The 16,514-nt window shown below is 52.2% G+C and overlaps 1 long non-coding RNA gene across 6 annotated transcripts; it reads left to right on the forward strand.

The window, feature by feature from the left end:
- The first annotated feature begins 1,023 nt into the window (after window positions 1–1,023).
- On the forward strand, window positions 1,024–7,190 carry LOC137858526 (uncharacterized). 6 transcript variants are annotated; one of them, XR_011097875.1, is made up of 4 exons: window positions 1,024–1,335; window positions 2,402–2,523; window positions 2,653–2,759; window positions 4,372–7,190. It is a non-coding gene; the product is annotated as an uncharacterized lncRNA (long non-coding RNA). The 6 variants fall into 6 exon arrangements; XR_011097829.1 differs by lacking the exon at window positions 1,024–1,335 and adding an exon at window positions 1,697–1,863 and having other exon boundaries at window positions 1,904–2,523; XR_011097855.1 differs by lacking the exon at window positions 1,024–1,335 and having other exon boundaries at window positions 1,694–2,523; window positions 4,316–7,190.
- The last annotated feature ends 9,324 nt before the right edge of the window (window positions 7,191–16,514 follow it).

Here is a 16,514-nt window from a genome sequence, read left to right on the forward strand (position 1 = left end):
TGGAGGCCGCGGTAGGCCGCGCGGGGGAGGAGCTGAGCGCGGCGGGGAGGGGAATGGGGACGGGGCGGGGAATGGGGATGGGCATGGGGACAGGGCATAGGAATAGGGACAGGGGAGGGACAGGGGGACAGGGGATAAATATATGGGGCAGGGAATGGATATGGGGACAGGGGACGAGGGACAAGGGACAAGGAAGGGACAGGAATAGGGACAGGAAACAGACGTGGGGACAAGGGACGGACATGGGGACAAGGGACAGACATAGGGACAGGGGAGGGACATGGGGACAGGGGACAGATATATGGGGATAGGGGACAGACAAGGGGACATGAAGAGGGGACAGGTATATGGGGACAGGGGACAGACGTGGGGACAGGGAACAAGGAAGGGACAGGAATAGGGACAAGGGATGGACATGGGGACAGGGGTCAGGGACAAGAGACAAGGAAGGGACAGGAATAGGGACAGGGGACACACATGGGAACAGGAAGAGGGGACCAGTATATGGGGACAGGGAACAGACGTGGGGACAGGGGATGGACATGGGGACTGGGGACAGGCAGGGGGACAGGAAGAGGGGACCAGTATATGGGGACAGGGAATGGACATGGGGACAGTGGGCAGGCAGGGGGACATGAAGAGGGGACAGGTATATAGGGACAGGGAACAGATGTGGGGCAGGGGATGGACATGGGGACAGGGCAGGGGATGGGTATATGGGGACAGGGGACAGACATGGGGACAGGAGACAGATGTGGGGACAGGGGACAGACATGGGGACATAAAGAGAGGACAAGGGACAGACACGGGGACAGGGGACAGGCAGGGGGACAGGGAACCAAGAATAGGGGTGAGGATAGGGGATAGGAGACAGGTATATGGGGACAGGGAACAGACATGGGGACAGGGGACAGACGTGGGGACAGGGGACAGGTATATGGGGACAGGGAATGGACATGGGGTCAAGGGACAGATATGGGGACAGGGGACAGACAAGGGGACATGAAGAGGGGACAGGTATATGGGGACAGGGGACAGATGTGGGGACAGGGGACAAACATGGAGACGGGACAGACTTGGGGACAGGGGATGGATATGGGGACAGGGGACAAGGAAGGGACAGGAATAGGGACAGGAAACAGACATGGGGACAGGGGACAGGCAGGTGGACAGGGGACAGATGTGGGGACATGAAGAGGGGACAGGTATATAGGGACAGGAGACAGATGTGGGGACAGGGGACAAACATGGGGACAGGGGACAGACTTGGGGACATGAAGAAGGAACATGTATATGGGGACAGGAGACAGACATGGAGACATATAAAGGGGACAGGTATATAGGGACAGGGAATAGACGTGGGGACAGGGGATGGACATGGAGACGGGGTGGGGGATGGGTATATGGGGACAGGAGACAAGAGACAAGGGACAGGTATGGGGACAGGGGACAGACATTGGACAGGAAGAGGGTATAGGGACAGGGAACAGACATGGGGACAGGGGACAGGCAGGGGATCAGGGGACAGGTATATGGGGACATGAAGAGGGGATGGGTATATGGGGACAGGGGACAGATGTGGGGACAGGGGACCAAGAATAGGGGCTGGGAATAGGGCAGAAAGGATAAGTATATGGGGACAGGGGACAGGCAGGGGGACAGGAAGAGGGGACCGGTACATGGGGACAGGGGACAGACAAGGAGACGGGACAGGCAGGGGGACAGGGCAGAGGGGACCAGGAATAGGGGCTGGGAATAGGGCAGAGGGGACAGGTATATGGGGATAGGGGATGGACATGGGGACAGGCACAGGGAGTAGGGCCTGAGAATAGGGGATAGGTGACAAGGGACAGGTGTTTGTGGGTAGGGGACAGGCACGGGGACAGGGGACAAGGGGCCAGAGAAGGGGGACAGACATGGGGACGGGGGATCAAGGGCAGCGAACAGGGCCTGGGAATAGGATAAAGGGCTGTAGGGCTCAGGTGACAGTTATATATGGATGGGGACAGGGAAAGGGGACCTAGAATAGGATCTAGGGGCCAGGCACGGGGACAGGGAATAGGGCTTGGCATGGGGCCAAGGTAGGGGGACAGGGGATCGAGGACAGGCAATAGGGTCCAGGAATAGCTTGGGGTCCTGTGCTGGGGCCTAGGGACAGGGATATAGGGACAGGACCAAGGACTGGGGGGAGAAAGTCCCAAAACAGGGGACAGGGCTTAGGAGATAGGGGGCAGGGGTGGGGAAAAGGGTGTGGGGATGGGGGATAAGGTACGGGGACGAGGAATGGAGCATGGGGGTGGCCTGTAGGGCCCAGGGCTATGGGGTACAGCACCTATAGGGTGGGGAACACGGGGGAAAATTCCTATTCTAAGCATGTTCCTTAGGGTTTTATTGGATAAAGCCAGCCCTACAGACAGCTCCATGCTCGCCGTCCCCATCCCTGAGGGGATCCTGCCCCAGTTTGCTCCCCCAAACCTACTGGGAGCGCTGGTGACAAACGGGACACGGGGGTGGCCCCGCAAGGCCAGGCCTTGGGAATAAAGCCTCGGGGACGAAGGCTGCACACAGCCTGCCGAGATCAATCACGCCGCGGCTTCGGGAGCGATAAAACCTCCCCTAAAACCTCCCCACCTTCCTTTTTTTTTCTTACAGATGTGGAAAATAACGTGGGGCCCACGAGGCAAACGTTCCCACAGAGCAACCCGTCCCCAGAGCCCCCGGCGCAGGTTATCAACGGGATTAAGGTTATGAGAGCCTTGGTAGGTGCGGTTTGATTTTATGGAGCTAATAAACCCCGTTTTTATCAAAAAGGCACCGGGGCTCTGCTCTGCTCTGCTGAGGCCGCCCCTCGAGTGCTGGGTTCAGCTTTGGGGCCCTCACTCCCAGAAGGACATCGAGGCCCTGGAGCGGGGCCAGAGAAGGGCTCCGAAGCTGGGGAAGGGCCTGGGACCCAAATTAGGCTTTTTTTTAGTTAGGCTGAGATGAGATCTGATCGTGCCATCTTTTGGGAACGTTACAACCAAGTTGGAGCCTTTGATTTGATGGATGCTAAGAGGAAGTTAGGAAAATATAGGATTTTTTGGATGTGTTTCACTGGGAAATGAACCATTTCCCTACAGAAATCTCCAGCAGCAGATGCAGGCAGCGCCCTCCTGCCTCCAGCTGACCGGCTTCACTCAGGTTTCCTGACCAGGACTCAAAAACTTCCCCCGGTTTTGGGAGTTTTGGGGTTCGGGCTGCTGAAATGCAGCCACGCTGCAGCCCCCTCCTTAGGAAGCTCCCCCGGGGCCAAAGCTGGGGGCACACTCCCCTTTCAACATAATAGGGGAAGATTTGAGTCGATTTTTACAGCTTTGGGCCTTGAGGTGGTGTTCTGTGGGGCTGAGGCATCCCCCCTCATGCTCCTGTGCTATGAGGAGTGAGGGAAGGCTCATGGCCCTACAAGAGCCCCCAGACCCCTTCCCTCTTGGGGTTTCCCAAAAAGTAGCAAATCCCTCAAATCCCTGTCCCACAGGACACGAGGTTATTGCCACCAGGAACAGCTTCAGGAAGGCGCAGAGGAGGGAAATCCACAGCAGGGCAGCGCCAAACTCCCACATGGCCTGGTGTGAGCCCGCCATTTTGGGATGCCTCAGCACCAGCGACCCCAAAGCGAATGCTTTGAGAAAATCTTTGAGTAAAAGACCTGTGAGGAGCGGCTGAGGGACCTGGGGGGGTTTGGGCTGGAGAAGAGGAGGCTCAGGGCAGAGCTTATTGCTCTCTGCAACTGCCTGAAAGGAAGGGGTGGGGAGCTGGGGGGCGGCCTCTGCTCACAGGGAACCAGGGCCAGGAGCAGAGGGAACGGCCTCGAGTTGTGCCAGGGGAGGCTCAGGTTGGCAATGAGGAGACATTTCTGCTCAGCAAGAGCGCTCAGGCCTTGGGACGGGTTGCCCAGGGAGGTGGGGGAGTCCCCGTCCCTGGGGGTGTGCAAGGAGAGGTTGGACATGGTGCTTGGGGACAGGGCTTGGGGGTGACATTATGGGTAGGGGGGTGGTTGGAGCAGATGATCCTGGAGGGCTTTTCCAATCTAGACGATCCTGTGAGCGCCAGAACAGCTTGTAAAAAAAGGACAGCCTGGGAAACAGCACCATAAAACCCACCGGGGCGTTGTGTCAGCACCCCATGGGCACATTTCACATTTCTACCAGCTCCTTTGGGTCAGGATCACCGCTCAGGGCCCTACCGCCGCCGCCGGCGCCCGCCCTTGGCAGGGGAGGCTGGCGCTCGGCACCAACATTGTGTGCGGCTCCAGCTATTTCCTTTTCTTGTGATTGAGTCCTCCAGCTCCCGCTGGGACATCAAAGCCCGACGCTCTTCCTTTTTGGCACGCAGCGGCGCTGCCTGCGTAAGAGAAGTGTGTGCCACCGGCCCTGCGAGCCTCGGAAACGGGACGAGAGAAAGGAGCGTGGGGAATTCCCTGCCAGCATCCTGCCTCACGAGGAGGATGAGACGAGAGAAGTTTGCCTGGAAAGGAGCCACGGATGGCTCGGGTTTTATCCTCCATTTATCCCCATTCAGGGCTTTTTGGTCACAACACTGCTCTGTGTTACCTTTTCCCCGGGACACCTTGCACCGCAGCCGAGCTTCTTGAATCCTCCCCAGCTCCTTGGATCGCAGGAGCAGGCAGGGCTCGTCCTGCTGGCACGGGGCTGAAGGACATTGCCCCTCGGGGAGCTCTGGAGCTAAGGCAAACCCGGGTTTAATGACAGGAAGAGGAGGGGAGGACAAAGGTGGGGGCTGTGAGACAGGTGCCTGGCAAGAGGGGGGCCGCAGCGAACCACGGGCGGATGCAAAGGGCAGCGTCTTGGCTCCGGGAGAGCCCGTGACAAAATTCCTGTTGACTTTGGCAAGGCCAGGATGTCACAGAGAGGTGACGGAGCTGTCCCGGTGTCACGGGCAGAGCCAGGAGCAGATTGCCCTGCCTGGGGTGCCCCTCACACTGCCGGCTATGGAGATATGGAGACCCCTCCCCATGCAGATCCCCTCCTTTTTTTTATTATTATTTCATGCAGGTTGTACCAAACTGGCTCCTCTTACTGAAATTTGTGCCAAGGGCCACACCAGCACAGGTGCTAACTGTTCGCATTAAATAATGATATGAAGTTTTTGAAGCATGCAGGAGTTTGGTGAGTGGGCTGGAGCCCGGCTCTGCTCGGGGCTGCACGAGCTGAGAAGAAAAATCCCACCCCGAGGAAAATCAGAACACCCTGAGCTGTGCTTCTGGACCCATCGCCGCGTGCCTCTGTTCACCCATCGGGCTGGAAGGAGCCCAGAGGTCACCTCCTTGCCCCAAGGACCCTGGCATCACACGAGTGCTGCAAGCACAGCCCACCAAACCTGAAGTTATCTGAAGGACGAACATTTTCCCTCTGGCTCATTCCCTAATAAACCTCTCACTCGAGCTGACGTCCCCGGCTCATTCAGCCAGGATCTCGGGGGACGTGACCCACGGCCAGAACCGCTCCTGCCCCCCTTATTTATTCAATGACTCAAAGAAACGCTCCCGAGGCTGTGACAAAGGGGAAGAAAAACAAGGAAATGCACGTGTGAGGCTGTGCTGCGGGCTGCACGCACCGGGGGTGCATTTAGGAAGTAGTTAAGGAAGCTCCTTGCTGCGCCTGGGGATTGGGGTCGGAGCCGGTGCCAGGCCCCGTGTCTGTCTGCCTTCCCCCAGCAGCAGGCATCCTTTGACCCATTTTGGGGTCTGCATTTCTCCTCCAGGCTCTCCTGCTGATGTTTGTGCCCACGAAGGAAAGGTGCAGCTCAGATGAACCCCCTGGACCTCGTCGATGCTGGTGGAGATGTCCCCATGTCCGCTTTGTCCCCAGCTGCTTCCCAGCTCCCCTCTTGGCACAGCTCCGCATGCAGCCAGTCCTGAAACCATCCCAGCCAGGCTGAGCACTCCCCAAAGCACCTTTTTTTTATGAGAAATCCTCTAAAAGAGCTTGGTTAGGGAGCAGGCTGGCGTGCTGGCAGGTCCCTGGAGGCAGCAGCCCCAGATGGGGCGCTGGGGACACCCCTCAGGGACTGCAGTGCCACCTGCGAGGGACGTGGTCGTAGACATGCTAATTTCCAAATTTCACCTGCCACATTAAATAGCTTGTGCCTCAGCTACCTGATCCTAATACCACGGTACGAGCTGTGTGTAAAGGACCAAAACTCCCCGTGCATTTTCACAAGGGCTCCAGGGGTGCTCAGAGGGGCTGCCATGGGAGGCAGAGCTCCTTGTGTGCCCTTTAGGAACCTGGTGTGCCCTTTAGGATCCTCGTGCGCCCTTTAGGATCCTCGTGTGCCCTTTAGGGACTCTTTGGCACCTACAAAGCCTGTTTCCTTGACTCATTTCTTTTCACTGCTTTTCATACTGACTCATCGCTTTGCATACCGAGGGGAGCTGGCACTCGAGCGTCATCAGATTTAGCAGGACAGAGGAAGAAAAAGGTGGGGTGAGCGCACGTGGCACTGCCTATTGACAGACCTGCAAGTTGCTGGGAGATCAGGATCCGTTTTAGCAGTGGGAAAGGAGAGGCAGAGAGGAATCGTGCAACAACCCAGGGCCGGGAAGATGGCACGGACCTGAAGCCAGCAGCTCGGTGTCGTGGTCCTGGCGCGCAGAGGTCTCCACACCCAACTCTCTGCTCCCTTTCCTCTCTATCTGACATGAATTTCAGGGAACTGTTGACTAGATACCGCTCTCTTTGTGCTTGATGGAAAGAAAAAATACGTGAAAAGTGACAGTCGGGATGGTAAAAATGGCTTTTCCTTCTGTTTTTCCCTGCTGCTGCCAAAAACCTGCCAGTTCGGAATGTTTTTCACAGGCTCATCTCCCAGGAGAAGCGAGCTATTTCTGATGGAAGCAGCTGGTTCTTCTAAAAGGTCTTATTGCAGACACCGGAATGGAAAAAAAACAACAAATAAAACACCATCTATTCCCACTCTTTGGGGTCAGATCTTGTGTTTTTGTCTCCTGTGACAAGGGGCAGACGAACCTACAAGTCTCTGGACAGGAGCTGCGAGCTGCAGCGGCCAGAGGGGAACTTTTTTTTCAGCAGACATCGCACAGACCCACTCCATTTCCACTGGCACAAGTAAATATACAGCAGCTGCTGTTCTAGTTGTGTTTAAATCAATAAATATTATTTTAGAATATCAAAGTGGCTGCATTTGGCTCCCTCCAGGTGCAGGTTTCGGTTTATGGTGCCCACGCAGCTCGTGTCCGAGTGTCGCTGGAAGGAGAGGGGGGCTCACATCGGGGTGATAAAACACTTCTTGGTCCCCAAACCAGGGCTAAAGTGGGGCTCAAAGACCAGGAACCTGCACATAGGGAGGAAAATAAGCCAGGAGGGGGCAGGAGATGTGGGAATTTGGGACCCGGTCTGGGCAGGAGGTGAGGAAAGGGAGATCTGGTAAAAGCCATTTGGCTTTGTGGGCCTCCTTTAATCGCGTGTGGGGTGGGGACGATTGTGCTTGACTTTGTTTGTTAAAGGCTTTGAGATTCTGCATGGAAAGGGCTTTAGCACGGTGACAATGTTTAGTATCTTCGAGGCCTTTTTAAACTCAACAGCACCAACCTTCGGGCATCTTTCTTCTCCATCTTCGGCACCGGGGACCTGCTGCTTCTCTCCTGCACAGGCTACAAAGCAGGAGCCACAGAGGTTTGGGGGATGAAGATTAGGTTGGAAGGGACCTCAGGAGGCCTCAGGTCTGACCTTGTGCCCAAAAAAGGGTCTGGCCTGAGGCTGGGCCGGGTTGCTTAGGGCTTTATCCCATCAGATCCTGAAAACCTGCAGGAACGGAGACACACAGCAGGAAAAAGCTTCTCCTCGTGTCAGTCTGAACCTCTCTGGTTTCAGCTTAGACCCATGTAGTTACCTTGGAGCATAAAGCAGGCGTGAGCGAGAGCAGAACCAGACCCTGCTCCCCGTTTTTGTAGAAATAAAAGAAATCCTCAGCTAGAAGGCCTTCAGCGAGCTCATTCGAACCCTAAGAGCAGCCGGAACCAAAAGGAGGAAGAGGATGCGAGCAGCTTTGGCAGCAGCAGCCCAAGAGACGCGGTGCCAGCGGAGCAAGGCGATTGTTGTGGCCGCTGGAGAGGCACCCGGCACACTCTGGGGCCACGTGCATCACGTGAGCTTATTTTAACACATCGAACGCGTGCAATTTCCTTCCCTGAGCTTTGCCAGGTGAAAAATTGACGCAGTCGAACGAGGAGCCGCATCCGCTCGGAGCGGGTGACTTCGCCGCGGAGCGAGGTGCTCCCCGGTTCAACGGGGCTGGCAGCATCCTATTCCCAACGGGGAATCTTTGGGGTTTGCACCTGGTGGAGCTCAGCAAGGCTCTCCCTGAGCCCTGTACATCAAAACCCTTTTTTTTGGTTGGTATTGGGTTAGTCTCAGGCCCTCTTTGCTCCCCAAAACACCGCAGTGGGTTTCGGTGGTGCCAGCGCAGCGTGCCATGGGGACGAAGGGCGGCGACCCCACTCCGGCCCCACTTTGTAGGGGCTGCTGTGGGGCTGAAGCTTGGGACCACCGCTCCCCCAGCTCCTGTGGGCGGTGGGAAGCGGGGGCAGAGCGAGGCATTGCTCACAGCAGAAGCTCTGCCCTGCGCTTCTTACCCTTGCTCGCCCCAGCACCAGCAGCAGGATTTAGGATTTAAAAGAAGCCTTGGGGCTTCTCGGCAGGAGTGGTGCCGAGCTGGCACCTGCTGACCGAGCAGGGGAATTGCACAAAAAATGAAGTTTTTGGAGACGTGGGGCTCGTCCCCCTGGGTAGCCAGACATTCATTCCCCTGGCTGCAACCGTGGTGGCACCTTGGCGAGCTCTGCCGCAGTGGCTTCTCCAAAACCGCTATTTTTATTTATTTTTTTCCTGACACTAACCAAATCCTCTTGGGATTTTTTTCCCCCAAATCAACCAACCTGCCTTTTTTTTTTTTTTTTTTTTTTTTTTTCGTAAAGATGCCAGCCCTCCTCCAAGGACCCCATCTTCTCCCTACACGCAGAGCTCAAACCTCGCAGCGGCTTAAACTTCGTGTTGCATTCTTTGGGGTACCAAGGGGGGAAAAGGGAAGGAGTTTCCCCATCCTGGGACACCCAAGGTAGCATAGATGAGCTGATACATATTTTTTTTCCCCTTATCTCCCTCCCTGCTCGGTCTCGGCACGCTGCAGCTGTGCACCGTGCTGTTTTTGGGGAGATGTTTTCCTGCCCGTTCTCATCTCTGTTTTATCCGTAGTGGTTCTTCGGAGAATTGTCATTATTTCCTAGCTGCAACTCTTGTTTATCTTCTTTAATAGCCTGTCTGCTGGGGAAACCGATCTGCAGAGCTGCTAGAAAACAAGCTGTTCTGCCCCAGCTCCTTCTGTGCCCATCCTGCTATTGAATAAATGTCAAATAATCCATGCTGAGGCACACTAATTACCTTGAAATAAAAGACATCGGCAACAGGAATCCAGAGGGGAAGCTTTCCATCAATCTCCCCATGCAAACAGCCCCGAGAACACACTCGGAGCGAGATGTGCACATCAGTCAAGAACCTGAAGTGAGAAATGCCAGCTACCACCGTGGCTCAAGCTGGGAAATTCTCCTGATGCTTTTGAAGCCATTGATGTAAATCATCTTTTTTTTTTTAAAGATGTGACAACTTGTACTTGGGGGATGGAAAGCTTATATTCTTTTTGCCAACACATTCCCAGATGGCTACACGTGTTTTGTTTTTTTTTTTTTTCAACGACAGTGCTTAAATCTTACATTTTTATTTTTCGAGAAAGAACTTTTCATGCAAAAATACAAGAAATCCTGGCACAAACGTCTGTACAAGGCACAAAAGTGAAAGAAATCTATCTGTTCATGCCATTAACCATACAATATTCCCCCCCTGATGATGCGTGATGCTGTGATGTGCCATAAAACAGGGGATGCAATCCTGCTTAGGTATTCTTCATCCCCCTGAGCCTTATCTCAGGAGTTTTTCAGGTGCCTCTCCCTTGTTGGCATTGTTGCTGCCTCGCATTTTTTGCATCTCAAAGTTTTTGGTTGCGAATGTGCAGGGTGTTCAATCCTCTTGCACTATGTGTGCAGCGTGTTGCTTCTTGCAAAAAGTTATTTTATTATTATTATTTCTTTCTTTTTATCCTTTTTTTTCTTAATTTGCATTGCAAATCTGGCAGCACCCAGTAATGTCACTCTGGCAGAGTGTTCCTACCTTTCTGGGCTTCCTTCTTTCAGTGGACCTACACCCACTTTTAGGGCTCAGCAGCCTCAGACACGGAAAATATTGTCAAGCCACACGGACAAATGCATCTGTCTCAATGCAGCGATCTCCTATGAGATCAATTTTCATCCCAGTTTATGGACTATGCCTGTACTGATCCCACCCCTTGCAACCCTACAAACAAAATCATTCCAACTGCTTTTCTGGCAGCGTTTGACCCCAAGTCTTCCAGTTGTGCTTATGCATTTTGTCTGGTTAAGGAAGGAGGCTAAAATCCGACTCACCCACCCCACGGGACTCCTACCAAAAAGACCCCATTAATTCTACCCTGTTTTTTTTTAAGGCAGCTTGGTATAAGAAAAGAGGAGGATCAAACTCTGTATTTCCTTCTGCATGTCTTACAGGTTTATTTTATTGCTCAAACCCTCTGCTTTTCTTCCAGATGGGATGCATTTCCACCCGATCTTCAGCAGCCTCTGATAGAATTAACCTGACAAGCTCCAAAAGGAAAAGGGTGTCTGCACCTAGACGAATTTTGGACAGATTCAGTTAACCGTGCATGGACACCCTCCTCTGTGTCTCTAAGATCTCCGTGTCCCTGTTCTCCCTTCAGCATTGCTCGGTCGTTCGAGTTTCCCCTCATACGATATTAATTAAAACTTCAACAGAACTCCTTTCACTCCAACTCCTCCTCAGCCAGATGCTTGCCAGCTACTATATATAATAAATTTCCAGAGGCTCTGCCCATTCTTTTTTGCCTGTTTGGAAAGCATTTAGTGAAACAACCATTATTACGAGCCTTTGGGCTTGGTTTCTGCCGGTGCTGGTGGTTTTGGCTGGGGGAAGCTTGAAGTACAAGACATTTTGTTACACACAAGCAGCGTTTGAAAGAATCTTTTATAGAGCTTGGAGAACGAAGGTTTGAGAGTCAGGATACTCGGGCTTTACACCTGGGAGTATTGAAAGATTCTTGGACGGATCACATAACCTCTCTGTGTCTCAGCATCATCATCTTCGAAATGGGGATAAACCTCATCTGCTTCTTGGAAGAGGAACTCGCGTTTAACTTACATTTGTCAGAGCCTCGTATGAGAGCACTGCAAATTCCATACAAAAGAGTATTATTGGGTCTTTTAAGGGAATGCTCCCAAAGTATTTTCAGATCCTGCACTAGGATTGATGCATCTTGCCTTTGGCAACCACAAATTTAGATGTCTAAACCTGACACGGTTACACTAGATTGATTTTCGGGGCATTGAAGAAAAACAGACTCCTCTCGGGGTCAATACCAAAATAGGTGTCCTAGGAAGGTTCAGAGCAATGCCCCCTGGAAGCGCTTCAAACATCTCCAGTTATGCAACAGGAACCCCAGGCACATCCCCTTCAACATCTATCCGTTTGCTGCATTACAATGAGAATATTTCTCTTGCTCCCATTTTTCCTTTTCTTTAAATTATTTTAAGTGTTTCATCTGTGCAGGACCATTTACAAGTGTTACTCTCCAGGACAAGGAGGCAGGGTAAGTTCGAGTCTTCAGCCCTTTGGCCCCAATTTCATGGGCCAGTCTGCAGGAATTGATGCCATTGTAGAGGAACCAGCTCTAATGTGATGTGTGAATTAATGTGTGAACAGTCGCTGTGCACCAGAAGGATCCCTGCAGCTCCCCTGCCAGCCAGTCCTTATGCTGTTTCCAAGATCAGTGCATCATCCAGTAGATTTATGATGAAAAAAGAAGAAGAAGAAGAAGAAAAGAAAAAGAAAAAGAAAAAGGAAAAGGAAAAGGAAAAGGAAAAGGAAAAGAAAAAGGAAAAGGAAAAGGAAAAGGAAAAGGAAAAGAAAAAGAAAAAGAAAAAGAAAAAGAAAAAGAAAAAGAAAAAGAAAAAGAAAAAGAAAAAGAAAAAGAAAAAGAAAAAGAAAAAGAAAAAGAAAAAGAAAAAGAAAAGAAGAAACAATTATCAAAGTTGCAAGACGTTTTAAAAATTATCTTGTACCTTTACAGGTGTTGATGCTGAAAACTGGGGGGTTTGTGTGCTACCAAAATTATTACTGCACACTCAGGAGAATTTTCTGGGTCCCAAGGAGCGCAGCACAAGGTTTGTGTGTGCCCGCTGCTGCGTTTCTTTCAGGCTTTGCCATTCTGGATATTTCACAAAAATAAAGCAAAGGAACAAAAAACAGTGCCCAGGTGCTCAGAGGATAAACTGGAACTCCCCAAAACACCAGGGCTGAGAGGGTACCTAATTAGTTTACAACTGAGATTGCCGCTGTCTACAGTGATGTTAGGGACATGTCCCTGGTTTACACCCTGGGTCCATTACGTGCAAGCCAAAAAGAGCAATATTTGCCAGGGCCAAGCGCAACAGGAGAGATGATAACAGACAAGAAGCCAGGTTTCATGTCCCTGGTAAGCTCAGCTGGAGTACGAGGACCACAAGTGTGCAGCTGCGATGCTGGCTGCCTTCAAATTACAAGGCTTGTTTGATCTCCCCTGTTGACTGCAATGTTTGTAGGGGAATCAGAGCATTTAGGGCATAAAGTCACAAATGGGATCAGCACACCTTGGTTCTTCTTCTGCTTCCCGTACTGAGCTGATGTGCATCCCCCGCGAAATCTCATTGCTTATTCCAGGTCTCCTTGCATCCATCTCTGCAGTGCTGCTTTGGGAGTTTCAGTGGCTCTGTCACATCTTCACTTCTTTTTTTCTTTAAGAAAACGGTAAAAGGACATTAATATTCAACTGTTCCATACTTTGGTTTCAGGTTGTAGTTTTCATTTCATTGTCGATCAGCTGCTGTTTTTCAAGCACCATTGGATAGGAACATTTTGCACAACGGTTCGACTCACGAGATGAAATTGCAAAATGCCTCTCTACCAGCTTTGGGCAGACCCGGGGACCTCTCATACTACCGACACGAATATTCAGCGAGTCCCAGAATCTGCAAAAAAAATCATTGCCTTTTCATAACAAAGAGCAGTATGTGAATAATGATTTTGACCTTTCTCCTGCTCCTTTTAAAATCAGAAATAAAACGCCTGACTTCAGGGAGTTAAAGGTCCTTGCTCAGCTCTTGCTGATTAAATGTGTACTTTGCAACATCATTAATATTAGGGCTGGTGTCACCACCTTGGGCACCCAAAGGAAGATTATTCCTCGAGTGTTAAGGCTAATTTTGCAATCTTTCCTTTCAAAGCAGCCAAGTCTATCTCTCCTCTTCTCTGTTACAGCTCTCAGTACCAATAAATGAATGCATTCGAGTTACAGACCTCACACACCCAAAGTTAATTTGAGATTCTCCTGCTGCATGGTTCAGCCCTGGCACTCCATTTCAACCTCTCAGTTTTCTGAAGCCAGTATTCCTGGAGACATAATATAAATCAGAAAAGGACCCAGTGCTCATAGAGGTGACATTTCAGTGAACTCTCCATCAGACCTTGCTTCTGGCCCTAAAAACATATTTTTCAAGCTCAGTGCTGTGGCCCACCTGAAAATACTAAGAGCAGAAGGAAACACGCATCACTTCTCTCCCACAGAAACAGGTGTTGTGGCACGGTTAGAGGCTGAGAAGTTCTTTCTTTTGTCTTGCTTTTAACTCGCAGTACAACAAAGAAAAGCAAGCCACCTGCATGCAGTGTCGGGGCTTGCAGGTTGTGACTCTGTGCATCCCAGCCATGATGGTTTTATTTTCCCAGCAAAAGGTCTATGGAATTGGTTCAGGGTGGTTTGATGCATTATAGTTTTTTATTTGAATCATAGACTCAATTTACAGGTAACAGTTTACTAACCTAAGTAGCCGGTATATAGAAAAGAAGTGGTTCAGGAGGCTGAAATGGGCTGATAAAGGTGCCAGAGACAGGGGGATTGAGGTAAATGGGATGCAGGGAAGGTGGGAGAAGCCAGACGTCCCTTTCCTTGCAGCAGCAATCGCCCAGACCCAGTTAATCCACATGTGGGGCTATGCTATAACCCAGCCAGGAGAGGTAAATAAGAAGCATAGCAAATAAAATTGAGTATAGTTCACCTTGGAAGGAGAAAATAAATAAATAGATAAATAGATAAATAAATAAAGACACTCTGTAGACTTTATGAGTTTTTAAATTAACTGCATCAGCTATGGAGAAGCCCTTGGAAATCAGAATTGGTGTATTGATAAAGTCCTCGGCTTCCTGTGAAGGTGGATTACAAAAGGGATGTAAATGCAGTGGGATGGGGGACATTGTCTTCCTGCATTTGGTATTTATCGAAAAAAAATAAATAAAAGAAACCACGGAGTAATATTTAGCACGTGTTATGATAAGTGCTGGACATCAGCACCAAGCTAGAAGTTCCCCGGTGGAAACTTGGGGAGGGTTTATCCTGGATTAAGAACAATTTTAAGCCGCCAAGACGAGGCATCTCCATCACGTAACGCCTCACCCTGCCCTTCAGCGCTGACATTTCCCTGGGGCAGGGAGCAGAAGGACTCCAGACTCCAGTTTGGTTCCCCTCTGGCATTCCAGCAAGGATCAGGTAAGCCCCAGGCAGGGCTGATAAAAAAGGAAAATGGGTCATTTCCAACAAGTTTGTGGTTCACTTTTCCCTGCCCTGGGTGTCTTCTACCAGACCGAGAGCAAGGATGGGGACAGGACTGCTGGGTGACAAGGACTGGGGTGGTAGGAAGGCTGCAAGGACACGAGGGGACATGGTGGGGATGCATGAGGGGACAGCATGAGGCTGTGGGGACAGGAGGGGACACTGCAGGAATATGAGGGGATGCTATGGGGACATGTGGGGGGACATAGCAGGGCTGCAGGGACATGAGGGGACGTCATGGGGATGGATGTGCCAGGGGAGGCTCAGGTTGGCAATGAGGAGACATTTCTGCTCAGCAAGAGCGGTCAGGCCTTGGGACGGGTTGCCCAGGGAGGTGGGGGAGTCCCCGTCCCTGGGGGTGTTCAAGGAGAGGTTGGACGTGGTGCTTGGGGACAGGGTTTGGGGGTGACATTGGTGTCTGGTGGTTGATCCTGGAGGGCTTTTCTAACCCCAATGATTCTGGGATTCTGTGATGAGTGAGGGGACAGTGTGAGTCTGTGGGGAGGGGGGGAGATGCCATGGGGATGTGTCAGGGGTGCAAAGCTGTGGGGATGTGAGGAGACACGGTGGGGACATGTGAGGGGACAACATGAGGCTGTGGGAATGTGAGAGATCACTTAGGGGATCTGTCAGGGGACAGGGCAAGGCCACGGGGCCATAAGAGGACACTATGGGGTGGCACAAGGCAGCTGAGATGTGAGGGGATGCCATGGGGGCATGTGAGGGGACAGTACAATGCTGTGGGAACATAAGGGGACACAATCGGGATGTGCAAGGGGACAGCATGAGACTGTGGGGATATGAGGGGACACAGTGGGGACATGTGAGGGGCCAGCACAAGGCAGCTGGGATGTGAGGGGACACCATGAGGACATGTGAGGGGACAGTGCAAGGCTGTGGGGATCTGTCAGGGGACAGTGCGAGGCCACGGGGCCATAAGGGGACATCGTGTAGATGGCATGAGGCAGATGGGATGTGTGGGGACACCATGGGGGCATGTGAGGGGACAGCACAAGGCTTTGGGGACATGAGGGGACACAACGGAGATGTATGAGGGGACAGCGCAAGGCCGTGGGGATGTGAGGAGACATGGTGGGGACATGTGAGGGGACAACATGAGGCTGTGCCGATGTGAGGTAACACTGTGACGATCTGTCAGGGGACAGGGCAAGGCCATGGGGACATAAGGGGACACTACGGGAGTGGCACAAGGCAGCTGGGATGTGAGGGGACACAGTGCGGACATGTGAGGGGGCAGTGGGCATGTGAGGGGACATGGTGGGGGTGTGCAAGGGGACAGTAGAAGGCTGTGGGGATATGAGGGACCACAGTGGGGACATATGAGGGGCCAGCACAAGGCAGCTGGGATGTGAGGAGACACCATGGGGACACGTGAGGGGACAGTGCAAGGCTGTGGGGATGTGAGGGAGTCTGTCAGGGGACAGTGCAAGGCCATGGGGCCATTAGGGGACATTGTGTAGATGGCATGAGGCAGATGGGATGTGTGGGGACACCATGGCGATGTGTGAGGGGACAACACAATGCTGTGGGGACATGAGGGGACACAATGCGGATATGTGAGGGGACAGTACAAGTCTGTGGCGACATGAGAGAACACAGTGTGCACTTGACAAGAGGGCGCAAGGGCATCACAACGGGAGGCAAGCACCCGCCGGGGCGGGTCATCCCCAAGCCCC

This window comes from Anas acuta, chromosome 1, assembly GCF_963932015.1.
Source record: "Anas acuta chromosome 1, bAnaAcu1.1, whole genome shotgun sequence".
NCBI classification, from domain to species: Eukaryota; Metazoa; Chordata; class Aves; order Anseriformes; family Anatidae; genus Anas; species Anas acuta.